We start from the raw sequence: 27,901 nt of genomic DNA, 5'->3' as shown, positions 1-27,901 counted from the left end.
ACTGCATCCTGATTAAACCTTAATAAAATGTAGAACCTCTTGTTAGCATTAATCTTTCCTCTGAGATAAGGAAAAACACATATTAAAACTATTTGATGTTCAGGGTGGAAAGGCAAAATTTGCAAACATCAGTTAAGAAATACCAATTAGTATGTTTTTTTCCCCAGCTATTAGTAACACAGATTGAGCTTAAGCTTAGCTCAGAGGAATCTGCTCCCTGTACAAATGAAACACCCATTTTACTAATAAGGGTATTTTAAAATAAGATGTATAATATCTTCACTGATACAATATCTGCACTGAGTAACAAGTCATACTCAGAAATACAACTAGTGGTGCTCCTAGGGCTGCTCTGCATCACACCTAGGAAACACATGGGATTTAAAGAGCAGCTCTGGTGCCTGTAAACTGGAGAAGGGCACGCTCTGCCCTAATGAATGCACCAACACCTGGGAGAGCCTCTGCTCCCAGGACCTCCACACAACAGGGACCTGCAGCATAAACCCCAGGGGACAAAGCAAACCTTGCAATGGAGAAAAACATCTTGAAAAACTCGAAGAAGAAAAAGTGTGAAAGCAAAAATGACCTGTGGTGTTTCTGAGCCCTTCACTCCCCAATCCTCACCCTCAACAGCATCCCCAAGGCAGTGGCTGCTCCCAGCCGAACCACATCCACCAGCACTCTGACAAAACTGCCGTCCCCAAATTAATCTCATGGAGTTAATTATTTTGGCAGTCCGCTGCAGCCTTCCTGAGGAACATTTGGACTCTCCTGTCTTAGCAACAACTGCATGAAATTTTGTAAGACAAAATCCAGGTACTTCTCTGGCCCTGGGGCTTTCTCCCGTTCTTTGCTGAATGTGCAACGGCTCAAAGATCACAAGGGTTCAGAAATCTAAATATAGGGCCTATGTGACCCTATTACAAAACTGTGCTATACAATAAAAATAGATCCAAAAGGAGTTTTTAAACAGCATTTATGCTAAAAATTACTTCTTTCTCAGAGACTCTGAAATACCTGCAAACCAAAAGTGACCTGCATCTTGCACTGGTTGTATTTTATTCATAAGGGGCAGAGCACTTGAAAGAAGCAACAGAGTCGTGTCAGAAACACACATCCAAGCCTTGCTTTATTGCTGTGCTTGATGACAGATATGCAGATGGGTTTGTAGCTGAGCAGAGAGCTGCATCTACATATGTTGGGACAAGATTTCTCCAGCTGACCTGCTGCACCACAGAATTCAACTAATCTTTATCCATGATACATCTGTAGGGCAGGAAAGTATCATTAGCCCTCTTTAGAAGATGAGGAATCGAGGCTCATTTTAGCTAATGCTTGCTCACAAAATTAATGTTCGAGACTTTTGAAGCAAAATTATTGTCTGAATAATATATGTGGTGTGCAGAGGATGAGGGCTACAGTGTACAGAAGCACTGTCCTCACCTGCAGATGACTCCTCACATCCCTTCTCAACATAAGGAATATTCTGGCACTCTTGTGCCAACAAGCAGATTTGGAAGCTGAGAGAACTCCTACCTGAGGAATAAGAAGCAGTACAGGGAGGAGTCAAAGACATTCCATCCAGCTTGCCCCGAACTCTGACAGTGCACCTGGAAAAATTAATGCTTCTTACGCCATCAAAAACTGACCTCACTCCACAGAACATTTCTTCAGCCAGGTTTCCCAAGGGAACAAAGCCTTCATGATCACCATGTACTTTCTGCACCCTGCCCCACCTGCATCTTTGGAATCCCTTGGATTAATGGGAGCAGAGAGCTCCCAAAGACACAAGTTCTCACGGCATTAACTCCAGGGCTTGCCCCACTGGTGGCCTCCAAACCTACTGGGTCGGCTGTCTCCAAGAGCCAGCTGGCTCCAGGCAGCAGGAGCTGCCTGCCAGGAGGGAGCCCAGCACAGCCCAGGGGCACACAGCCAGCTCAGGACCTCCGTGCTGGAGAACCTGGAGAAACAACCCATACTGCTGGGGGGAAGGGTGGAGGAGCGAGAGGAACAGATTATAGATCGGTTCTGATAAACTCAAGCCTTTAATGATCTACCCACACACTCGAGTTCGATCTGGCATTGACAAATTGAAGCTTTTAATGATGTGCCCACACATTTGAGTTGGCCACTCCTCTTCCACAACTTTCACAAAAATAGCACGCTGGGTTAAGCACACAGAAACTCTAGTACTGCTGCAACATGAGCAGAACCCTTGACCAATTTTTGGCAAACCCTCCCCAAAATATTTTTTTGATGGGGCCTCCAATTCAGCCCTCTAACACAAACCTTCTGCACTGCCCTGCTCCCATACGGATTCTTCGAAGGCACCAGCTCGATAAGGGGCAATGAGATGCAGCAGCTTTAGCACAACTGAAGTACAAAGTCAATCAAACCTTGAAACAGGAATCTGGGCTTCATTAATTCCAGCAATCACAACGTTTTTATTATTACTGTATTAATCAGAATAGGAAACCTATTAATCTGCCCCCAACAAAAATTAATCTTTGTAATATTGAGCAGATTTGAAAGACAAGTTTTAATATTGCACTATTTAAATCTCAAAGGCAGAGGCACACAGCTCAGACAATCAGGCAGATCGCTGTGGACTTCATCTCATCAGCATGAGGTCCCTCACCTTTCCCATTCTGTGCATCTCCACCCTGGGGTCCAGTTGTTCTTGTGGCTTTTAAGGAACCCAGAGCATCATTCCTATGTTAAACTGCAGAACTGGCTGCACTGAAGTTCCTGGTGCGCTGAGCTGTCAAAGAGCTCGTGTTACAGAGGAGCAGCACCACAGCCAGCAGCGCCTGGGTGGCACAGGCTGGAAGAGCCACCCACGCCAAGGGCTGCCTGGGGTGAGAGGGCTCTGCAAAGGGCAGGACACACCTGAGAGGCAGCAGAGGCTTCCCTGTGTGCACAGGGCAGTGAGAAGAGGTGCAGCGGGAGAAAACAGCAAGCGGCTGCAAAATGAAAAAGCATCTGAAATTCCCGTGCTCCACCAGAGCGAGTCAGGGACTGCCACACAGATCTGGCCAGGTGCCCTGAACCAAACCCCCAGAGCTGCAAACATCCCCAGCACCACACAGGCCATCAGAACAGAGCCCAGTTTAAAGGAGAAAACAGGTGGCAGAGGAAAAGTCCTTACAAAATGATGGCAAAGAGCAGGACAAGTCAGAAAGGGGCTGAGGAAATAAAGAGGAACGACAAATGTGACTGAAAAAGGAGGAGAGCCACCCCGAGCACCTCTAGATAGCCATGCCCTGCCTGGGGAGGGTGACATGGATGAGCACATGGCTGCAGCTCCTTTTGCTGCTCTTCCATCGTCATCCTGCTGTGGCAATCACTGATGAACAGGTTGTTTTGCTACTTGGCCAAATTTTCATTAAAGCAGCTTTCACCAACACATGAACACATCCACACATGCACTGACACACACCTCGGGACTGTATCTGGCACAATCCAGGCCTGATCAAAGGCAGAATTTCAATCATCTCACACACGACTCATGTCAGGCTGTTTACTGACTGCACTGGAACCACAGAACCCTGTTTTAGCTAATGATTTCTCAAAGCCATGTTGCACAAAAGAAAACAGGTTCAACTTGTACATCAGTGCCTAAGAGACTGCTCCAAAACAGACAACTGTATGAAAAGTTGTGCCCATGTATACATATATACAAAACTGTTTTTAAGTGACTGTTTTAAATTAGAATAAATCTGTGTTCCACCAATTAAGCTTTGAATGCACGGCTGATATCGCTCGCTATTTTAAACAAGCGGCATAATAAACGCAAAAATTCAAATATTTTAGAGAAAATACTTGGAGAGTTGAGACATTAATTTTGCCATATACAATCTGTTTCACAGGGATTTAAAAAGCTTTATTGCCACCCTGGGTACATTGGAATAAAGATGAAACACCATCCTTTCCTATTTACATATTAAAAAATACGTGCCTTCTTGATACAGATTACCAGGCTTGCTGATACATGACTCTGTTAAAAACAATACAGCCTGTCTAGAAAACCCAAAGCCCCAAACTAGAAGTGTCCTTGCACTCTAACAGGTTCAAAATGGAAATAAAATGTACTGCTGGCTTGTTTATCCTCCCCTCTGGCGAGTGTCCTGGGGGAGGGAGGCCAGAGGAGCTCCCCAGGGCTCTGCCTAACCATGGAGCTGTTTATCAGCCACCAGAACCAGCAGCAAAATAAAGGGAGTAAGATCAGACAGGAAAACCTTGATGTCTACACCCAGGTGGAAAAAAAAAAAAAAAAAGAAAATAAAAAAGAAAAGAAACAAAAAAACATCAAACAAACTATATCCTCCCAAAAAAACTCCTAACATCCTTATTCTTATTTCTACCTAATATATTTTGACTGCAGCTTGAGACGATCAGCTAAAATGTTTCAATACAGACAATTTTTTCTCAAAAATAAATAACCTTTTTCCTTTCCCCCCTTTTTTTCCTCTTTTTCCCCCCTCTTTGAATAAACCACATTAAAAACACATGTCCAAAGCATCCCTAAAAAGACCACAAAGTCTGCTTGCAAGGGGAACCTCATTGCACCGAGTGGTAACATTTGTCCTCCCCTTTCAGCTGGGATCCACCTCAACTTTTTGATGTTGGTTGGAGCTTTTATTTGCAAATAGAGCAGAGCTGCCTGGGATGGAGGCTCCTCTGGAGCATGCCATGTGGTCTGCACAGATGTTCCTTTTATTCCCGTGTCCCACAAGGCTCCGAGGCTCGCCGGTGTTAAACAGATTACGCAAGTAGAACACTTGATTTTGCATGTCCCCCTTTTTTTCCCAACAGTTGTCTAATTTACTCAACTCATTCTGCCCCCTCCTAGCCCCTCACAATCACTATAGAAAACAGAGAAAAATGCAGCTGAAGCAAGGAAGTCTTTCCTCCAGGAGCGGAATATACAGGAATGCTCAGCATCCGCAAACAAGGCAGAAATGCAGAAGAACAAAACTTACTGGGACAGTAAAGTAACCAGCTCATTAGTCAGGGTGTGCTTAAGACACTTCATTATATCCCAGCAGCACCAGTCGCTACAAGTAGCATAATCTCTCATCCTTATTTATATGTCCAAATGAGAAGTGAACTTTTTCCAAAAAAAAAAAAAAAAAAATCTAACACCAATTATGAGTGCTAAGCATTCGAAAATCCTTGAAAATCTGGCCTTCAACTCGGTCACAAAGAAGGGGCTTAATTTCCCGGCTGTCAGGCATCCCAATCAACAACCGAAGTCAATGGGATCTGCACAGCACCTTATTAAAAAAAAAAAACCAACAGAGCCTAAGAGGCCCATTAAGGAACTACAGCTACAGGGAGAGAACCTCACTGCTGAACCCAGCAGCAATACACAGCTTTGTGCACCAGCCACTTCGCTCTCATGCTTAATTTGATTAATCATTTTGGTATTATCCCCAATTAGAAAAGTGTCTAACAGGAAAAAAAAATCAATTAAAAAAAAAAGGTTTAAGCCTAAGGAAAGGCAGCTACTGAACATGCAACGACTTGGGACTTCTGGCATTTACCAAGGATACAAAATTGAAACTAAAAATTGCGGACAAATACAAAGGCATTGGTGTTTCATCCAGACTGTGGATTATGAATTTTTTTTTTTTTTTAATAAACTGAAACCGAATTCCAGATGTTGAAAGTTGGGAAGTAAAAACTGCTTTAGCTGTAAAAACACAGAAAGGTGAGACAAAAAATTCTGCTGAAATATAATGAATCTTAGGGATGAAAGCAAAGCCCATGCACCCCCTCACCAGGAGAGGGCTGGGACTGGGATTTTGCACTTTTTTGCCAAGCCAGGTAGTGGCACAGGGGTTTGCCCTGAGCTTCCTTTTAATAAAGGACAGAGTAGAGCAGAAATCCCCGGGTACTCCTGCAGCAGAAAGGGGAATAAACTTCCAGTTCTGCACAGGACCTCCTGGCACCCAGACCTGGCTCCCTGCAGCCCAGGGGTGGCACCTGGCAACTCCTATAAAATTTTCTGTGGCAGGTTTGCTGCTCTGCTAATACACCAGGGCAGGGGGCACTTGTGAATGCCATGGACACAAATTAGTACATCCCAAAAAGACACACAAACCCACCTTTTCTTCCACCAGAGTCCAAATCACCCCTGACACAGCAGAGCCACATCTGAGGCTCCACAGTCCCTTCAGCATCCAAATACAATCCAAATTTGGACCTGCATGACTAGTCCTCAGTTTATTTTATGGGCTTGATCACCACCAACACTCAGGGATTTTGAAAGCAGAATTCAGGGCAGTAATTTGAGATCACTGGTTTTGCCTCTGTTTGTTTCCACCACAGCATCCACAACTCTAGAGATGAACGCAGAACATTTAGAGTATCCCACAGCATCCCACCAACTCCTTCCCAGAAGTGACTGAGTCTCACCCTAAAATTCAGGAACAGCAGCAAATGTTTGGATTCTGATAAGAAGGGGAATATTCATCAGCATACTTCACAAGTGATGCAGTCACAACTTGCAAACTTAGTCACAGAAATATGACTGAACTTGTCTGCTACCACACAACAAAGTACCGTCTAGTGGTTAAATCGGAGGACATGATTCAGGAATGCAAGCCTTTTCAAAGAAGAACTAAAACACATGATTAAGTGCTGTTGAAGTCAATAGGCTGATTCAGAGACCAACTTCTGGAGCGATGGATAATACTCCCCACATTGCCATATGGCTCTCAGTCAAACTTCCTAGAAGCATTTGCTAATACCAGGTTCCACCACAGCTTTTGGGAGGCCTGCTTTTCTTTTGCCCTTTTTTCCCTTCCCCCTTTCTTTTTTTAAACCTATGTCTGGGATAATTTTCACCCACTCTGAGGATCCTCCAGGCTCTTGCTGACTGAGAGAGAACGTGCAGCCATGATTACTGCAGGGTGGTGCAGATTCATGCAACAACTAATAGCCTCAAATGCAAAGTTATCTATATCTATAAAGGAATTCAAGAACACATTATATAAATATATGCTATATAAAATGATAAATGCAAATCTGTTATAATCCAAAGGCACTTTTTGTGGTGTTTAGTGAAAGGCATGCAAGCCTGTTACAGTGATGAAATCCAGCACAAGCATCTTGGCCAGCCAAGGGGATCTTTGCAAACAATCCCAGTCCCACCTCAGAACTCCCGAACCCGCTTCCTTTACGACTTGCAAATATTTCACTTCTCTTGCCAGCTCCCCGCTCACTGCTGCACTAAAATGTTCTGTGGCAGGTTTGCTGTTCTGCTGATATATTGTGCACAGACAGCAGCCCCTTGTCACAGCACGGCCACCACGTCCAACCCCTCTGGCAGCGCTGCCACCCCACAGCAAGCAAACCCCATCCAGAGGGTCACCCAATTTCCTGGGAACGCCATCCAACAGCCCCTGGTGCTCCCCAGCCCTCCCCAGTCCTGCCAACACAAACACACAGCAAACCAAACCTTCTAGCAGGATAAATGGCTACCCAGCAGCGCTCAAGCTACGTTTACAGCAACTCGGTTACAGTTTGTATTTCTATTTATGGGATGGGAAACTAAGGGGAAGACCACTGGCAGAGCCACACACTGACTTCCATGCCCTCCCCCATGCACACGATTGAAATAATCCACTAATTTTGCACATTCCCTAATCCTTGAAAAGGTTGAAAACTTACTCTTTACCTTTAGTCAAGGTAAGGAAGGAAGAAAACAAAAGCCCAAGGAATTCTTGCTGGCTTTTTGAAACACTTTGCAGATAAGGCGTAACATCATTTTTAAGCAGTTTGAAAACACCCTGTTACTGCCTACAATTAAATAAATGTAATCACAGCCTAAGCTGGCCCTCCCGGCCATCTGTCTTTAAGGCAATGGGGAAAGAAGAGGCGCTACAACGTGCAGTACTTTTTCTGGCTTTTAAAGTGTTTCTCCTTATTCAATATCTAAATTAAATCAAATGGAGTATACTAAGTAAGCCCATAAGACACAGCGCATGATGCAAGAGTCTTAAAATCCTTATCTACTGAGCACTCCAGCTTAAAGGCTGATGTTTTATGTTCCCCTGCAGCGCATGGGGATCCTGCTGGCTTGGCCAGACTAGGAAAATAAGCTTTGAATGACCAAATGCAACTGCAACTTGAAAAGTAGGAACCAAACCAGACACAACAAACCACAGAGCAGCCGCCCCAGCCCAGCCTGGGCTCCCCCAGCGCTGCCATTCCCTCCAGTGACTGACTTCACCCTCCCAGGGCTGCTGATAAGATGCTCGGGAGCCCAAACCCGCGAGTGGGGCTGGTAACCACGAGGTTTTTAGCCCGGGATGCTCAGGGTGAGGAAGGCAGGAAGCCGGCGTGCGCTGGCAGAGGCACAGATGCACGGAGTTGTGCAAATCTGCTGAATTCCAAAGTTATGAATTCCCCGAGTTTAAGCGATTCTGAAAACGCCCCTGAGCCAAAATCCACAGTCCTGTCGGGATGCTCTCCCCACAGGTCCTGGGGAAGGGGAACCCACCCCACTGTGCACCCACAAGCCCCATGGACGGGGCATTTTGAGTAATTTTCTGCCCATGAGCATCCTGCAGGCAGCTCACAGGACAGTCATTCCCTGGTGCCGTTTCATCTTTATTCCAATGTACCCACTGGCAAAAATGCTTTTTAAATCCCTGTGGAACAGATTGTATATGGCAAAATTAATGTCTAAATTAACGTCTCAACCCTCCAAGTATTTTCTCTGAAATATCTGAATTTTTGTGTTTATTATGCTGCTTGTTTAAAATAGCGAGCAGCATCAGCTGTGCATTCAAAGCTTAATTGGTGAAACAGAGATTTATTCTCATTTTGAACAGCCACTTAAAAACAGTTTGCACAACTTTTCCTGACCTCATTGATCCTGGGAAAGAAATGGGTGTTCCTCCAGGCTCATGCATCTGAATCTACCTCCCATGGCAGAAGCAGGGAGCACCAAGTACTGCAGGGCCTATAAATACCAACTTCCAGTAACAAGCAAATAAAACCAGAGTTCAAGTTGAACTCCACCATCTACCCTCCAAGTTTGTATATGTTTCTCTCCTGAATGCATGTCATCAAAGCATAACTACACGTGAAACATCATTTTACTTGTCCAATAAAAGGGACATTTATCACAAATAAGAATTAGGCAGCTCAAATATTAAAATGGGAATAAAACTATTGCTGATATCAATGGTATAAATTAATACCAGCAGTTGATTAAGTCCAGCTGTATTCTCAGACTTTTGTTCTAAGACTGACACTTTTTCACTACATTTTATTACTAAATAATATCATTTAAGTCCTCAGCTCTACCAGATCAATCACTTTAGGTTTTATTTTTAACTCATCTGCCCCACATTTGGCACACCTGCCCACAGAAACAAACCACACATTGTACCTTATTTCCTCCATAGAAAAGTTCTGTAATTTCCAGCACATCTACTAAGTACGTTTATAGGTCAAACTTCAGATCTCTTCCTTTGGGCTGGTTTTTTCCCCCTTGCTACATTTCAACTTTTAAGCACCAGAAATGGTTTCAAAAAGAAAAAAAAAAAACCAAAAACAACACAAAACCAACACCTTCTGAGCAGAAAAAATTGCAAAAATCATATTTCCTCTGGACTTGGAAAGGAAGAAAGGGAGAGAAAAAGAGAGTGAGCCAGTTCATGCTGCAGAGCAGCTGCTGTGATGACAGCGCTGGACATCCTCAAATCCACCCAGTATTCCAATAATGCAAAGCAAAGCACTGCCACCAGTGCAGCCAACCCAGGGGCATCCCAACCCTATGGACAGAATGCATCTATCTGTGATGAAGAGATAAGCTGAATTTAAAACCGTGCTGGTTGTTTTTTACATCTTCTAAAATCAACAGGACCTTGGCGTGCAGCTCTCCAGCAGCACTTGGAAAAATTGAGTTCACAGCACCGGGGGCACAGGGGGATGCCTGGCCTTAGCCAACATCCTTTGGCATGAAGAGATTGCCTGACATCAGCAGAAAGGATCAAACCACGCTCCGAGAAGTTCCTTAGAGACGCAATATAAAAAAACCAAGTGATATTAAAATAATATGACTGATTCACTCTAATAAGGGCTAAGGACTACAGAGAGGGAGGGGAAAAAAAGAAAAAAAAGAAAAGCGACACCAGCCTACAGCAGTGGTCAAAAAAAAAAGAAAAAAAGGATTTCAGGGCCCAAAACAACGGAATTTTTAAAAAATTAAAACAATTTCATAAAACAACACTACTACAAGCCCACCCAAAGCAGCAAGAACCCATTTTTACCATTTCAATCAAATACAAAGCTGATACACTAACTTAAAGGATCAAGACCAAATAAGATATGTGGGATGGCAATCTGAATGCCAAGCTTTACCCATGTGAGTTCAGTTATAAGCGCTCGGAAAATGTGATTCCCTAACTTAGAAATAGCAGCTGTAGCATTCAAAGGTACTCCAGTAATTACTGGAATGCTCACTGAAAAACTAGACAGAAGCTAACATCTTACTTACATTAAATACACATTCACCACAAATTAAAAGAGCCACAGAAAAAGAAAAAAAAAAAAAGAAAAAATAACAAAACCAGAAAACAATCAGGCGAGCAGATGTTCAAAAAAAGAAGGGGGAAAAATGACAAGAGGGGGCCAGATGCTCATTTCTGCTGGTTGTCACAGTGCAATGAAGGTATCCCACACCACCAGCCTGGCCAAGTCACCGGAGCTCAACAGCCAAAGGGAGTCAGAATTTCACCTCTACATCTGTAAGTGGTAATTTCATCCCAGATACTGCAATAACACACTGCCTTAAAATCTCTGAAATGCTGCCTAGTCATCTGAGACAGGAGTAAAACAAGCAGCAACGCCAAGTGGAGTTGTCTGCTACTGCCTGAGGGACTCCTGGGTTTAGCAGCCGGGCTGGCATAAGGATTGTATTATCGAGGAGTGCCCTGTGCTGCTTTATTAAGTGCCAGTGAAGTGTCTATTGCATTCAGTGCCTGGGAAATACAGTGAGAAACGTCAACCACCAACCACCAAACTACAAATTAAGCTACTTGACCAATGTGCGCTCGTTATCAGCCGCTGGTCCCTGGAAATGAACCGCTCTGGAAGCAAGGGGCGGGTGACGTGAGCAGAGACGGGGAGATGGGGACAGAACCTCTCTGCAGCGAACAGAAAGCCCCAGGACACGCTGGTAGGAGCAGCAAGTCCACACCCAGGCTTTGGAAGGAGGTACCCAAAGAGAAGTTATCTGCAAAATGTGCATCACACTCTCCTGGCTCTCTTCACACCTCCCCCTTCGCATCCCCACTCCCATGCACCTTCGCGTCTATTCCCACACTTCTCTCGCTACCCACATCCTGAACATATTTATGTTGTAAACATCCATTTGGAAGCCTCGGTGAGCCTGTGGCACACAGAAGGATGCTGCTCTGAGCTTCAGGAGGCAGCCGGCTCGGCATGACCCCTCTCTCCCTCTCCCAGCTGCACAGGAGGGGAAAGAATTACTTGGCCCTCACACTTATCTTTTATCCACTCAGGATCCAGATTATTGCCTAATAAAACTTCACAGCAAAGCTATTAAAAATTAAAGGGATATCTCCTTTCCTACATAATGATTTGTCACAAGCCAGACCTAAATCAGGATTGATGAGGTTCATGGTGCCTTCCTTCTTCTTTTTTTTTTTTAATTTGGCAGAAATTCCTGATTTTTTTTTTTTTTTTGCAGCCCTTCTCACTCCTTACTGACACAAAATTTCTCCTTCAGTGCTCCAGACCTTACTTCTTCATCAAGATGAAGTAAGAGGCGAAAGGCAGCTGAGCCAGCAGAAATATTCCCACTGTCCTTCAGGAAACAGAGAAGAGTCCAAGTAGTTGGTATGATTCAGAACTAGTGGTAGAAAAAGGACAAACCAGATTACAGCAACAGAGGACTCCATCCAAAACCTGCATCCAAAGAGACTCCTGCTAACATATGGTGGAAATGTGACTTTTTGCAAATATCCTCCGCAGAAGCCAATTCCTCTCCTCCACCCAAGCCACATCCAATAGCTCTCGTAGAGCGAGCTGTTACTTACACGTATTAGTCAGGATAGGCATCAGCCATGATACCAATTTTAATCCATCTAGCTAATGAGGAATCTGCCATCTAGTTAACGTGCTCAGACCCTCCAGAGAAATTAAAATCCACCTATTCAGGCTCCTCTCTCACAGAGCACTACCCATCCCAGAGCTGCTTTTCCCCGTCATCGTGTCCTGCGCTCCTCCGCAGCACCGGCTCCACCAATACAAAGGAGAAGCACCTGAAGCAGAATTGCACTGAAAAGACAGAACTTGGAAAGAATGTGTTAGCAACTTCAATCCAAATATAAAATGCATTTAAAGGTCACAATTTGCATAATTACATCTCATGTTTTTTGTTGTGCGGGGTTGTTGTTTTTTTGGTGGTTCTTTTTCTTTTTTAAACTGCTCTATCCTGGAAGGTGCCTAGCGCCGCTGCTTCTCATTTAAACTTTTGACGACTCATAGGGCTGTTCAGTGTTTGACAGGAGCAGCTCTGCAAGGCATCCTAGGACCACGCTAACAGGTACAGAGCATTAATAAAAAACCTTTTCAAAACACAGACAAATGGAAGGAGACACATGGCACCGTTACCATGTGAGGACATGGCTGGGCTGACACAGGAGTTTCACTTTCTTGTGATCCAGTCTTGATAGTGGGTTCAGAAAAACAACAAGATGCAATCAGTTGTAACAGGAAAAGCTCAAAGTGCCACAAAATGCCCCAACACTGTCGAAGGGTTTTTTAATCCTTTTGCTCACCTGGAGCTCAGCTGCTCCAATCTGCATCCAACAAGGATGCCACACTGATCTCCTAAACCTTAATCTCCAAACTCGGACCCAGTCCCATGAGAAGTGTCGTATTTTTCTTGAAAGGATTGTAACTGGAAGAGTAGCAGGTATGAGGAATGCCCTCTTCAACTGAAATGAAAATCAGAGATGCTGGAACATTCAGATCTTGCTTCCTGCACGAAATTAATTATAACGGCCAATCTGTGCTGCTGCTTAGTCTGCAGGGGAAAAGATGAAATAGCTAAATTGATATCACGGCAAAGGAAGGGCTCATCACAGCAATGTCTGAGGCTGAAGTACAATTCTGCCTTTGCCTGAGCTACAGAAGGAACTCTAGAGATGGCTGAAAACTGTGGCTACAAGCCTGCAGCTCCCCCAGCTTGTATAAATGTGCTTGCAGAGATCAATGTGCTCAGCGTTGGGTTCAGAGGCTGAATGCAGCTCTATCACCATTAGCACCTGACTGACGATTGACACAAACCACACACCACCTACAAAGGCATTGCACAGACCCAAGCGTGTGGGAAATGCAGGCTTGCCCAAAACCCTCTGTAACATCTCAGATGTTTTCCCACATTTAAAAAAAAAAAAAAAAAACAAACCCAAGATCAAGGTCGCAGTATCGGTGTTAAATGGTATCTTTCATTTCCACAGCATCTGCTTGCATTCCTTTTGAAAGTTAAGAAATACTCTGTTTATTCTGGATTGGGCACAGGATCTCTCTCCCAGTGTGGGACGCAGCATCCAACCATCATTAACCCAGCTCTGCCACGTTCACCACTAACCCATGTCCCTAAGCACTATATCCACACATTTTCTGAAAACTTCCAGGGATGGTGACTCTAGAACCTCTCCAGGCAGACTGTTCAGCGCCTGACCATCCTTTCAGGGAAGAAAATTTTTGTAATATCCAAACTTTGCTTCCCTGGCACAACCTGGCACCGTTTACTCTTATCCTGATACACTTTTCTTATAACCATCCAACAAAAAGGTGGACCTTGTAAGAAATGCTGCCTTTCCAGCACTGACCCCACAGCCTCCCCACCCTACTGGCTCAGAGGGAAGGAGCTCAAAGCCCCCCACTCCTGGTCCCACTTACCAGGGATCTTTGCAGGGCCCAGGACAAGAGATGTCTCCATCCAGTGAAGCAACATTAAGTTAGAATTGGAGCAGGGACAGTCCAAACTCTCTGGAGCGTTCTGGCAGGAGCAGATCCACTCACAGCTTCAGGCACAGTGAGGAAAACCCACAGGTTCCCATCGCTGCAAGGCGCGCTTTGCTGCGCGCTCTTGTTTGTTTGTTTTGAAATATTCTGGCAGTGGAAACAGAGTCACTGTTTTGTTTTTCTCCCCCACATATGCTATATAATTTTGTCTCTAGCACTCGCTTCTTGCTTACTCAGTTGCCTATAGTCTGCCTCTCTCAGAGGAACGCTAGCTGTGTTTGTCCCCAAACTGTATCCTGATCCAACTGCTTTGTGTCATCCCACCAGCCCCGCTCAGGGAGCGATGATCAAAATATTTGCACTAGCATGCAATGCAGGGAGATGGGCATGTGAGCTATTTCAGAGCAAAGCTGACCCACAAGGCTGAAGGGTGTGCAGAAGTGTTTTGGCTACTGAACTCAGGAAACACGACATGAAAAGAGGGAGTAGCGCTACAAACAATACCAAGGCTTTGTTTGTGCCAGATACACTGCTAAGAAAACACCACATTTCAGCTACACAACACGGCCAGTCCCCCTGCAAATGACTGCACAATATGAGCACACTTCCAGCAACATTTAAATATGGCAATAAATTAATGCAGGACATCCCAACTGGCCACGGGTCGCAGTCATCAACAAGTAGGTCAAACTAATTCTGGAAGGCTGTGAGAGGCACATAAAATAGTCTGTGGCAGCAGTTCGAGGCAAGGATGAAGCAATCCCCACTTCAACTCATCCAAAAGCACTGACACAAGCCCAGGTGCCAAAGGGATGCAGGACGAAGCCATTCCCAGTCTACGCAACTCGCCTGCCATCTCTGCAAGTTACAATTAACTTCCCAGACAAAACGCAAATACATTAAAAAAAATACCCAAGCCAATTAAGACACAAGTGTTTAAAGACATGAGTAGTAATTACAAATGTATTATTCATACCTAATTTACAAGATGAACTTCTTTTAGTAAAATATTAAACTGTTTACATGCATTCAGGAAGACAATTTCCCAACCCCGCGCGTCCTGCTCTGGACTATTGCTATGCAACAACTCCACAGACTTACAGTGTACACTGTGGAGTAATCAGAAAATGTTTGACCTCAGATATCTACTTGACCCCACAGAAATGCAGACTCGCTTGCTATAAAATCCTAAACAATGGGGCAGACAAGGTCAGAGGGTCAAAGCAAGTATTAACAGGTCATTGTGCAACCCACTTGGGAGCAATTACTTCTGGTCACGGCTAAGTGGACACTTGATTGAATACCACTAAGACAGCTCACATCCCACAGATAACAATCCTCACAGCGATTAAGAATTAAAGCCCCCATGATTCAGCCTTTATTACTCAAATGAACCTAACTATTCCATAAAAAACTCTTGGTATATGCATGATGCAAGGTCTAAATTGAAATGCCACCTCATTAAACAATAATATCTAATTTTATCTAAATGAATTTTCATGAAAGTACGCCACACAGCTCAGGAATTTTTAAAATGAATTATCACAAGTGATACATAATTTCACCAAAACTGCTGCAGGAAAAAAAAAATTAGCTTCAGGGATGAAAGGGAAACATCTATGCTGAATGAAAATTGCACTTCTTTCTGCAAGAAGAAAGGGTAAAAGGGGGCTTCAGGGCTTCTGCCAGACAATAGAGGCAGATTTTAATCAAATCAACACCTTTCTGCTATGTCAGGTATGCTCACCCTACCCCAGCCATCAGCAGCACTGAAACACATGTTGAGAATCACTGCACACACAGGCCACCTTCAGAAATGGGGATGTCACCTGCACACCGCCCCTAAATTTGGGGTTTATTATCATAAACTGTTGAAAGAGCCACCCTTGACTGACTGGCAACTGGTCTCTATGGGCTCAGCTGAAAACAGTTTGTACATCCCTTCCTGAGGGTGAAAACCCTGTTCCTACACCTAGAGCCATTTAAGAGCTCCTAATTATTTTACAAAAATGAGCAGCACAGATAAGACAACTGCTTTAAAAGGTTTTCCATCAGGAACCATTGAAAGAAAAAGAAAAAAAGGTAAGTGGATTTCATTTTTAACCTTTCATTTTATTTACAGATTCCATGAGCAGAGGCGGCAGGACCCACTGCCATATTGGTAAAAAGCAGAAAAAGCAATCCCATCACCCAAAGGTGTTCACAGCCTCATTTTTAAAGCTTCGTATGTGACGTCTTCCACAGCTTGACTCTCCCTCAGACCTCCCTTGTCCAGCTATTTCTTGGAATACACTTAGAATGTACTCATAAATCCCTGTCTTCCTTGCTATGGCTATGCCTTTATAGGAGGAGGACCAAAAAACCCCAAAAGACAAAAAAAAAAAAAAAAAGAAACCAAAAAACACCAATACAAAACACTAAAAATAGACACATTTTCCAAGCTAACAAGCCCAGCACAAACCTGTGGAGAGGAACAGGTTGCACAGATGCTGGTGGCTGACCAGAGCATGTGGAAAGCTGGGTAAGGCCATCAGGGAAGGGATGCTAACACAAATTTGGGCCCTTCTGGGGATGAGCTCCTTTGCCCCTTCCCTGCTCTGCCCCAGCAGCAAAGCCAACACCTCGGGATATTTAAGAGCACTGCATATGCAGACACTGGGATGTGCAAAATTATGCATGCATGTTTGGAGGCCATTTTAGAGCCCAGCTCATGAGTCATGCAGAAAGTAGATCAGGAGAAAAAGTAAAGTTTAAAGATGCATCTTTTTGTATTCTTGCTACTGCAGCATGGCTTTGCTCTTTATACCCCATTTTCTTTAATATTCAAACTCTTTGGGTCTTCGTCCTGTAGCTGTTGGAAAATTCTGAGTTAAACCAGGAATCTCTTACATTAGTGTTAATACCGTGATAGTCAGCTGGTAACATTTCAGATACACAAAACCCAAGCCTGTGAGGCTGGTGTTCACCACCGTTGATTATTGCACAGGAGCACACAAGGAATGAAAAGCTGCGTGGTTGCTTCTCCCTTGTCCTGCTGCCAGCAAGGTGTAATAATGCTATTATGAAAAGCAAACAGGGATGAACTCTGCTCAAACAGTGAAGCCTGAGCTGAGAAATCAATTCCTGCATCAGTCGTGGCCCTACAACAGAGTAATGCTGTCACAAATTTCATCAAACCCTCAAGATCCCTCACCCTGGTTTACCACACTGTACATATTTCGTTGGCACTGAATATTCATATTGTGGCAGTGTCTGGAGACCAACTGAAGCGGTCACTGTGGGGAAAAAAACAGCCCTGGGGTTCAGCCACCAGCTGGAGACTCCATCAGGAGGTCCATGCTTGGTTTCCATCCTTTCCATGAACTTTCTGCCCAGTTGCACATCCCCTGTACCTCTGCTTGCCTGGCTCTGGGATAAGGATCTCATATTCTCCTCCTACCCCATGGGGGACATTGTGTGACAGACCCCAGTGCCCTGTTCCACTGGCAAACAGTGCTGCTGGGTGCTATAAAAGCACATTGCAAATGAAATTCCAAAAATAAGATGTATTCTCCAAGTCAGGCCCCTTCACACCTGATAGGGCTGTAACTGGGAAACAAAAGTGCTGCCAGCAGACAGGGACTATTTGAGCTTTGTGGCACTGATGCACTGAAGAGGTACTGATGACTCTGGGATACAGGAAGATGGTTAAAATGGGGCAAACCTGAGGAGAGCTGGGAAAAACTCTGCCTCTGCAAGGCAGAACAAAGCCATGGAGGGATGCAAAAGCAGACTGAAGTCAGAGTGGTGCTCTGCAGCCACAAATGCAGTGGCTCTCATGATGGAGAAAGCTCTGGAAATAAAGATACACATTTGGAGGGAAAGAAAAAAAAAAAAAAAAGATGAGGCAAGAATATACAAGAGAACTCAGTGTGAGCAGCAGTTGAGTCAGAGAAAGGCAGGATGGTGAGACATTAAGCAGGGAACACCAACTGGTCTCACCGCCTCGGAGTCATGGGGGAATCACTCCCCGGGGCTTCCTTGACCATGCTGTGCAGTGCCTTCCTATTTCCTCATGCTCTCCAAACCACTTCAGCATACCACACATAAAACACAAAGCTGAGAGTGATTACAGTCAGCCAGGCCAGAATCTGTGGGGTGGTTCAATGACTCTGTGACGTGCTTCTGATGAGGAGGATGAATGAATTGGAGAAGTCACACCTAAGCACGCAAGGACAGCGGTGCCTCAGAGCACCAGATCATTGCACAGGGGCTGGTACCTGGTATGAATCTGGACACAAAGATTATTTTCAGGGCTCTGTGGTTTTTTTTTCTATTTGCTGTTGTTTAGTTTGTATGTCCAGGGATTTCTTCTTGAATTATTAAGTGCTGGACTCTGCCCTGATCATTTTCTGCATGCTGTAGGCTGCCTCCTATCCACCCCATCCTCTCCCCTACACCATCTCTTGACTGGGAATTCAGCACCTAGTAAGAATGAAACAATCAGCAGAACAACCCTGATTAAAGTCTGGAAACCCACTCCCTACCTGGAGTTACTTCTGGGGCAGGGGAGAACACCACCCTGCCTGCATGCTTCAGCTGCACTGCCCAACAAATATCACATACTGAAACTGGTCTGAAGAGTCCACATACCCCGTGCTAAGGACTGCACCCAAGCTGCATTCTGTAAGCACAGCCCTACTATCAGATAACTCACGTTTTTCAGAGAAAGTTGACATTTTTGTAGAAGAACCCACATGATTTTAACCTTCTGAGGAGCAGATCAACACCTGTAAACCAAGACATTCATCTGCCAGTGCAGGCCTGGAACTCCAGCAACTGGGCACAACAGGGGTGACATATGGGTGATGCCCAAACTCACCAGGGGTGAGCAATGACACATTTGTTCCCTCCCCTTGTTTAGCAACTGGAAGATCAATGCAAAGGAGGCTGTGTCCTGAGCCCATGGCTGGAGGTGAAGGATCAGCACAGGATTGCTGCAGGGGAAGGAAATCAAGAAGGAAACGGCTGGGCCAGATAAAATCCCCAGTCCTCCCCCTTGTCAAACAGGAGGTTTCTGCTTCAGGAACAGATGGGAAGAGAATCCACTCCATGGCTAAGCCAGAGGAGTTAGAGGAGCCTGAAATAAAGTCCCTTTGAGTTCAGCTCTGTGTCTCTGACAGCCTGACTCAGTCATGGACCAAGCAGATAACAGGCGACCATTCATCAGCTCAGCCAACACACAAAGGCAAGAATTTCCCTTCTTAAAGAGATTTAATGATAGAGCTTTAGAAACTGGTTAAAGGAGAGAGACTGAGAGCGAACACACTAAGGATGAGACCCAGTGGGCTGCTATTAATATTTCCCTGAAGCAGACACTCCAGTTTGCAGCACTGGAAGGACACAATTCCAATAGCTAGGCACGTTCTTCAAGCAAAATACTGCCCAGCTGCAGAATTAGAGCCGAGTTCAGAGAAAAGTTTTTTCACCAATCTAGTCAAATGGACTATTGACTTTTTCTTTTTTTTTAATCCCAAACAGAAAAGGGTGACCATGAATGCTTGTCTTCCTTGGTATACTGAAAAAAAAAAAATATATATATATATATATACACAACTAACCAGCTGGCTGGGGATGTCAGCCAATTCTCTGTCCAGGAAAAGATTTTTTTTTTCACATCTTCCTTTGAAAATTAAACCATACTCCATAAGGACAGTCAGTGAGAGAGGAAGCCTGCAAGTGCTACCACACTCATCACCCAGAGCTGCATCCTCTTGTGCCAGTGGATCCTTCCAAAACACACCCCTCCTCACTGCCACCCTGCCCGCAAAGGGCTGCAGATGCTGTGCCTTTTCGAGGGTGAAGCAGTTGGGAGCAGAGAAAAGCAGCTTTCAGCTCTGCAGCTTTTTTCCTGTTCAGCTCCCTGCAACACTTGCCTTCCTTTTTGGTACAGAATCTTTCAGTTGCCTGGAGCTATTCTAGTTTATACTGGGCATTCATAGCAGAAGCCCAACATCTCTTGCTATTTTTGCTCATGGCTACCTAGGCAAGCAGCTCCTGTGCTACAGAGAAGCACCTTCTTAATGAACCAACTATGAGATCAATGTTGTATGACTTCCAAGAGCAAAACAGTTTACAATTAGCTGAAGGTCTGGTATTTGACAGTTTTTTATGGCTCTTTTACAACTGTTTGCAAATCTTTTCTTCCTTTAAATTATTCTGAAAAGTCTTAGGGGAAAGCCAAAAGTTATTTTGTGCAAGCATGTGTCTACTTGCATGAATCCAAAAGTCTTTTTAATTTAAAACCACCATTACAAACGCCTGTATTTACATGATAGTTGTTTATGTAATGCTCTAAAGAAAATCTAAATGAAGCACAGAAGCCAATGCTAATGCAGAAGATGGTGGGAGTTAATGAACATGGTCCTGGGGCAGTCCAGGAGATGGCAAGAATTACAGCCTGTGCCATAAGGATTCAACAAAAAGACTGCATTTCCCAAAAAAAACTTAAAATACAACCTCCATGCATGCATAACTTGTGATTTTTAGGCTCCTCATCAGGATTCTTGTGATGATCAGGTCCTCTGTCCAGCATAAAAAAAAAAAAAAAAAGTCAGATTTATGAGGACACCACCCCCAAAATTCAATCTTTCTCTTGATATTTGGAGCATTTCAATAAATGAAAGCAAACATAGAAATTAAACTCAGAACTCTTCAAGCAGGCCTTTTCTGACTCCACACCTCTCTTCCTTTCATTCATGGCATGTGAACCTTTTAGTACTCCCGAATCCAAGTCACAAGTCTGGAACAATCTGACTTCCAAAGCAGGGCAGCAGCCCAGGTCTTGGCTCCCAAGAGCACGACACGGCCCCCCACCTTCACCTCAAAGAATAACCTACTCCAAGTGAAAGCACAAGAGAAAGCATTCACAGATAAAAAGCATGTTCTAGCCTGAGGCCTGTCAGCATGGCACATGCCTAAAGAGAAAAATGAATCTGCATGATAGAGACTTGAAATGCAGGTGCCTGGATGGCAACGAGGATTTCCAAAAGGAGGCTTATGTATGGTAAAAGAAAAGAAAAAAGGGATGCTCATTTGCAAGAGAAGGCAGGACAAAAACCAAAGCTACACCTGTAAGGAACAAGTTTCTTTGCCAGGTGCAGTGAGAAGGTTGTACCTTCATTTGAGACTCCAGCCAAAAAGATTAAAGCCATTTCCACCCTCACCTAAATCACCAAGGAGACCAAACCTTCCTCAGCTTTTAACTGCACTGAAGTCAGAGCTGAGGGAGGATTGAAGAGAACCCTCTCCCAAGCCCCAGGTCACTATCACTGCTCCACAGTGTCCTCCCAGCTGATGCTCCCTCTGCTCCCTGTGCCAAGGGAAGCAGCAGCTCCCACCAGCACACCACACACAGCTGGGGCAGCAGCTTGGTGGACAAGACACCCTGATCCATACCAAATTTCCCTCATAGTTGTGCCTATGGTCTGGCAACACCGTGCCCAAAATCCAGACTGATGGCATGTGAGATCCTACATCTTCCAGGGGAAGCTGAGCTCCAGCTCAGAAAGTGCCTCCAGCAATGGGGAACTCTACCAAGTTACGTACTCTTATGCAAGTTTGAGGTTTTTTAAACACCTGAAGAAAAAAAGGAGAGAGAGAAATCAATCCAGTAATCCTTGTTGGTTATACTCACAGTAATTATATTTGTGTTATGCCAACAGTATCTTCAGTCTTGAGATTGGAGATAACTCGACTGCCTCACAGATGAAACAAAGCCATGGGTTTTAAGACACTAGAAAAAGGACAAAAGGTGTGGAAGGTGTTTTGGGGATGCAGGACAAGCAGAGCAGCTGATTGCTGGTGCTGTCTGTAAAACCACCTTGTTCCTACCTGAGGCAGAAAGCATAGCCCAAACCCTGCTCAAAGGTGAAGGACACAGCAGACCAGACCAAGAGCCACAAGTCCAAGGGAAGATAAGAATGACAGCGTGCCAGTGATCAGACCAGGCTCTCATAGATCCGAGCAAAACAAAGCATTTTATGCAGCTCCAACAGCTTTGCCGTGGGGACCTGCTGTGTCCCCCCAGTCCCTCGGAGCCCAGGTAGGTGCCAGGCAGCTGGGACCTGTCTGTGCCACCAGTGGGGATGGACACAGCCTGGTGCCACCCAGCCCCTCTGCTCCTGCTTTTCCAAGATGAGCAAAAAGCTAAGAACAACAAAACCCTCATTCCTACTTATCCCTCTGTGCAGCCAGGTGTTGGTAGAGTTGCTAAACTTGTAAAATCTATTTTTTTTCCTCCTAGATGAAGGCTTTACATTCATTCAGTAAAGAAATACCCAAGGTCTAGAGAGCTTGATCCAAGAGCTACCATCCTCCAGTCCTCACAGAAGAATGTCCAACTTCCTAAATATTTGAATATATATTTTACAATATAAGTACATTGTGTGGGATGAGAGAGAACAGTCACCACATCACAGTTTGCTCAGCTGGATCCCGCCCAGCTGTGGGATCACCAGTGAGCAACAGATAAATTTCAGTCCTGTTCTGACATTGCTTCCTCCTGTTGCTTTTGGCGTGTTGCTTAACACCCAGCATGTCCAAGTTTCATCGCTTTATATATACATACATAGAGCTATGTATACATACATACTGTAGGAATCATATTTATTCAACCTCCTACAATGTTCAAGAAAGCACTGAATTATGCTGAAGCAGTTGAAAGCGAGGAGCTCTATCAGAGCCCGAGATCAGGAGCCTCGAGAGAACAAGCAGTGATTTCACATCAGCCCGCAGAGCTCTGGAGTGAGCAGCCATCTTCAGCCTTTGAAAATCAGGACCCTTCTGAGAGAGTTTAAAGGCAGGTGAAAAAATACTCAAGATCTTTGGAGGGAAAAAAAAAAAAAAATATATATATATATATATATATATATGATCAGAAGACACCACAGCCAACCCAAAGCACTTATGGGCAAACCACTGATTTGCAATTCCAAACCACTTTTCTACCCAAATCCTCCACTTACTATCTTATCTGATCTTCTCTGAGGGAATCCCCCAAACCATCTCGGCTTCAGAAAGGACCTCTCAAGCTGTGCTCTGAGCACTTCTTAGCACTGAAGGTTTGTGTAAAATGCTGACAAACTAACAGCACTTTTGTGCACTGTTGCCTTTTTTTTTTAGGGTTTTTTTTTAGGTTTTTTTTTTTTTTGGTAAGATTATCCTTACCAGGCAATCAAGCTCTGCTCTCTTAAAGGTTGCCATACCCCACACAGACACACACTTTTACTGGCCACATGTTCATATTAGCATAAATGAATTTTAAGGTGGATGTGATCTGTAGGAACACAGTGACCAAAAAAAAAGCTGCTTTATTGACGTTCAATAAATGTTTTTAAGTCAGCAACCATGAGCAATTCTGCTAGTGGCTCGAAACCAGGCTTGTTCTGCTACAATGGAAAAAAAACATTGCTAAGAAACACCTAAGACCCACTGCATCACACCAACCCAGAGGTCAAGTTGAAGCAGACTGAAGACATTGATCCTTTTTATTAGCAAAACGCCCTACATTAGATGACCTCAGCATTTCACAAGCATTATATTTAAATCCTCCAGCAGTCTCTTAACATGGCAACCTTTTCCCACTCCCGCTTTGTAGACAGAAGCACAAAGATGTGGAGGACATGGTGCAGCAATAGTTATGAAATAACAAAGTCTCACATTTCTGACAGTAATTTAAATTTGCAGGCTTCACATTAAGGCTCTTTGTCCGAAAATCTTTTTTGCTGAAATCAGTAGGAAAGTAAGAAGGCTCCCTCACTCTCCCCCTGTTATTCTGTCCTCTTGGAGGGAAAAAAAAATTAAGAAATACCTCCAATTTGCAATCAAAATCCTTTCAGCAAACAATTTTTGAGGAACACTTAATGGAAACCACACCTGTTTTAACTGAGGATGTCAAAAGCCCAAAAAAAAGTGTCACAGAATAATGATGCTTTTTTTGAACCATCAGTATCAGTCTGTTCCTGGCATTAATTTTGGAAATGGTATAGCTAATATGACAGCTATGATTTGGAGCCTTCAAAAGGCATAAGCTATTGGCATTTTAAATACATTACACACAAACACGCACGCACCCCTACACCCACACTAACTCTGCAGATTTGTTCTGCTCTGTCTGCTGGCTCTTCTGCGTGTACTCCACAACAGATTGTTTCCTTCCCTCATCCCAGTTTTTTCCTAAGGGGGCTTTACATCGGGCACCCAAATAAAAAGGGTTCAAAGAGACCTGCACTACCCCAGCACACAGCAGAAGGGATTCTCTGCGACTCAATGGACACAATCAAGCCTTTCAATTAAACTATTACCCAAAAAGGTGTGGGTGGCTTATTACCAAAGCCAGCATTTATTTTAAAAAATGGAGAGTACCATTAGAAACACCTAATATAACTCTTATTAACTTATTTGAATCTAGTTGTGAGCACATTGGGTTTGTAAGTGTCTGCTAACATAGCATTCTGTTTGCCTAATTAAGTTTTCAGTAGGGGAAGCTATAGCTCTCACATTAATATAGGGAACTAAAAAAAATCACACATAAACCAATGCTGAGCTTGATTTACCTTTATTGTGTAAGGATTTGCTACGGGCTCTTCAACAACTGCTAACTAATTTTCCATCAAAAAGCACAATTGCTGTACAAATTCCCATTCCAGCCCAAGCGATGGGGATGACGGACTCGCCCCAAATTATAAACCCTCCACACAATTCCTACAGCACTTCCAGACGCTCTGGTTTTCCTCATCACTTTTTCCCTTTGCTAGTCCATGTTCTGAACCTTGAGCTTATTCCCCCAGCCATGCTGCTAAGCAGTAACGCTCTAGCTGGGGAGCATCAAGCGGAGGAAAATTACCATTAGCCAAAAAAAATTAATCTTAAGAGGCTTAAAAGAAATCTCAGGGAATCAACTCCGATCTCCATGACAAATAATTAGCAAAATAAAGATAAAATACTGAAGCATCTCAGCTTTCCGCTACATTCCAAAGCGGCTTATTTTCTCCCTAAATTTTACTCTTGCTGCATTTAAAAGTCTCGTTTGCAACTTCCAAAAAAAAAGAAGAGAGGGGGAAAAAACTCAAAAAGCAAACAAAGACAGAGTGTTTGGCCTGAAAACACAAGATTTCTGCCTGGTCAGTCCCTGTACCCAGACCTGCTCCAAGCAGGGCCCCCAACCCATGCCCCACGAGACCTGCTCATGGGGCGAGCACTCCTGGAACAGGCCCATATTACAGCATTAATATAATTTACAAAATGGTTAAAAATCAGAATGTTTTTCCTTCGTGAAAAATAACACACTTAATGCTTTTCATCTGGCACATAAAATTTACAATACCTCCAGGAACATTTTCTTTGGTTATATCAACACTATTGGTACTTTTTCAGCCTATAAGCATATTACAGCCCCAGCTTTTTATGGGTTTTTTTGGTTGTTGTTTTCACCCATTGTAATAAACTTTTCAGAACCAGAAATCATCAACAATAAAAAGCATTCCCATGTCAAACAATTTTAACTACTGCTTTTAAAACAATAATAAAAAAGGCGGGGTTGGGAGGGGGGAGAGGAGGATTGGCTTCAAACCTGACTGGTACAGTAACTATCTCGCTGCAATTAATATAAAGTAATCGTCTGCGCGGCCAAACTTGAGCGCTCTCCGCAGAATTGTTTCCATGCCTCTTGCAGCAGGCAGCAGCAGCAGATGTTGGCTGCTGAAGGGCGCAGACGACACAGTTCATGACTCCTCAGAGGCGGCCGCGCCACATCTGCAGCCGAGCAGGGCGAGCGCAGGAGTGCGGCAGACAGAGCGAGCAGCGCAGGCCGAGCCGGGCCAAGCCAAGCCAAGCCAAGCCAAGCCAAGCCAACCTAGCCCTCTTCCGTGCCGGGGCTAAAAATAGAGGAGGTGTTTGTTTGCTCCGGGCCCAGCACTGCTGGAGCAGAGCATCCCGGCCGCGAGCGGCAGCCGCTGCCTCCGAGCGCCGCTCCGCACGCCCGCTCCTCATTAACTGGGCTGCGATCCAAGTTCATCTGGGCCCCAGAGAAAGGCAATGCTTGTGTTTAGACCGCACAATACTGACATAACATTAACAGATTTACATATGCAAAACTGTGAAGCAACAGGCATTCCCCCTCAATTGACCCACAGCTTGTAGTGGCTGCCGAGTTATTCCCTGCTTAGGCTCCGTAACCAAGTGGGCGTCATGCGACTACCATCTGGGTACCACTTATTTAAAGCTGGCAGTCTCTCTGTAATAGGCAAGCTGGCAATAAGCAGGAAGGGAATAAATTGCATCATTTAGTTAACATCCACTTGCTTTGCGGCTGTTAAAAATCCATGACTGAATAATAATTTGGTTATTTCTTTTGCCAGACAATGCTGTCAGCCAAAAGCGTACTACGCATGCTGCAAAACGTCAGCTTGCAAAATTTCCACTTTAAAAATAAATTAAAGAAATTTGCAGTATAATGCGAGCTAAGAAGTTTTCCTAATGCTAGCAACTCAAAAGCAATCAAGCTCTAAAAATAAATATGCACTACTTTAGTCACCAGATTCTGCTTTTCCCTAAAATCTTCTTTGTTTTTATCAGCCACCCACCCCAAACATTAAATTCGCCAAACATCACCAACCTGGCCTGTTACAAGCACAGGAACTGAGGTTTGCTTGCAGGAATGCTCGTTAGATCCCAACACTTATCCATTTCATGCTACCCACTGCCCTTCTCATCCTTTGCCTTAATTCGTAGATTTTATCATTTCCTTCTGTCTGACAACTGCTTTCACACAAATTGGTATCAAAGAAAGTGGCTGAAACCAGAGACCACTGAAATACAGCTAGAACGTAGCTTTTGTTAAAACAACAAAAAAGGAGGAAACAAAGAGCTTTTGAAGTGGGTTTCTCTTTGGGGCTCTTTAGTTTGCAGAAAATTAAGTTACCAATAGTAATCAATTATTTTTTTGTCCTAATTTGCTTGAAATACAGCCTATGCACACGTATCTCAACATCCATCTCTCCTCAGGACTAAAGGAAAAGCCCATGCTGAGTGCATTTTTGTACTGCAGAGATAACAAGGCTTTGCATTATACAGTGGGAAAAGTCAGAAGAAACGTTTCCATTGGGATTAACGGCGAGGACGAGCCCAGAGCACAGACCACAGGTAAATGCATCTCAGCATCTCCGCCTCCCACAAAACCAGGCTCGCTCCTCCCTCGTTACATTCTGAAGGGGCATCAGGGGCTCTGAAGTGCAGAAACAAGACAGCCAACAGTAAGTGGAAAGCTGAGTTCATTAGGAACTTGCTTCCAGCGTCAGCGATGGAGAAGAGGATGGTGGAGCAGAGCCGGGCTGCTGCACACCCCTCACGTCCCTGCAGCCTCCAGCACTGGGTTTGGTGCAGAAACATCACACAGCTGGGCATGGGGACACCAAAGGCAGATGGGAGAAGCTGTCCTCCCCTTCCCATCACTACTGCCTTGTGTCCAGGCAGGGCTGGAGCATGAGGGCAGAGCCCAATGTCCACACCGTGCCACGCTGCTGACGGCAGGTACATCCAAGAGCACGTGTGGATTCTCTACAGGTGATCCCCTTCACAGTCCAGCAGCCATACAGCACAGCCCTGGTGCAACAGGACCTGTAGCACTCAATCCCAAAATCCTTCCTGAGCTAACACACACAATTGTTCACATCAAACAAAAAAAAAAAAAGAACCATTTGGAAAAGCAGCTTTTAACAGACTTCCACAGCACCGTGCAGCTCTTGCTGCTCCACCTGGGATGCTCAGTCAGCCAGAGGCAGGCAGGGAAACACAGGATCCAGCCACCCACAGCACTCCACAAGGTGGGACCACCACTCTGGAA

General features: G+C 44.4%; 1 protein-coding gene across 21 annotated transcripts in view; it reads right to left on the bottom strand.

Moving 5' to 3' along the window:
* Positions 1-27,901, bottom strand: part of FOXP1 (forkhead box P1) — a 422,694-nt gene that overhangs the window by 334,466 nt on the left and 60,327 nt on the right.

The sequence above is a fragment of the Taeniopygia guttata genome, chromosome 12, assembly GCF_048771995.1.
Source record: "Taeniopygia guttata chromosome 12, bTaeGut7.mat, whole genome shotgun sequence".
NCBI classification, from domain to species: Eukaryota; Metazoa; Chordata; class Aves; order Passeriformes; family Estrildidae; genus Taeniopygia; species Taeniopygia guttata.
Note: the sequence above shows the minus strand (reverse complement) of the source record. Positions and strands in the feature narration are given on the sequence as shown.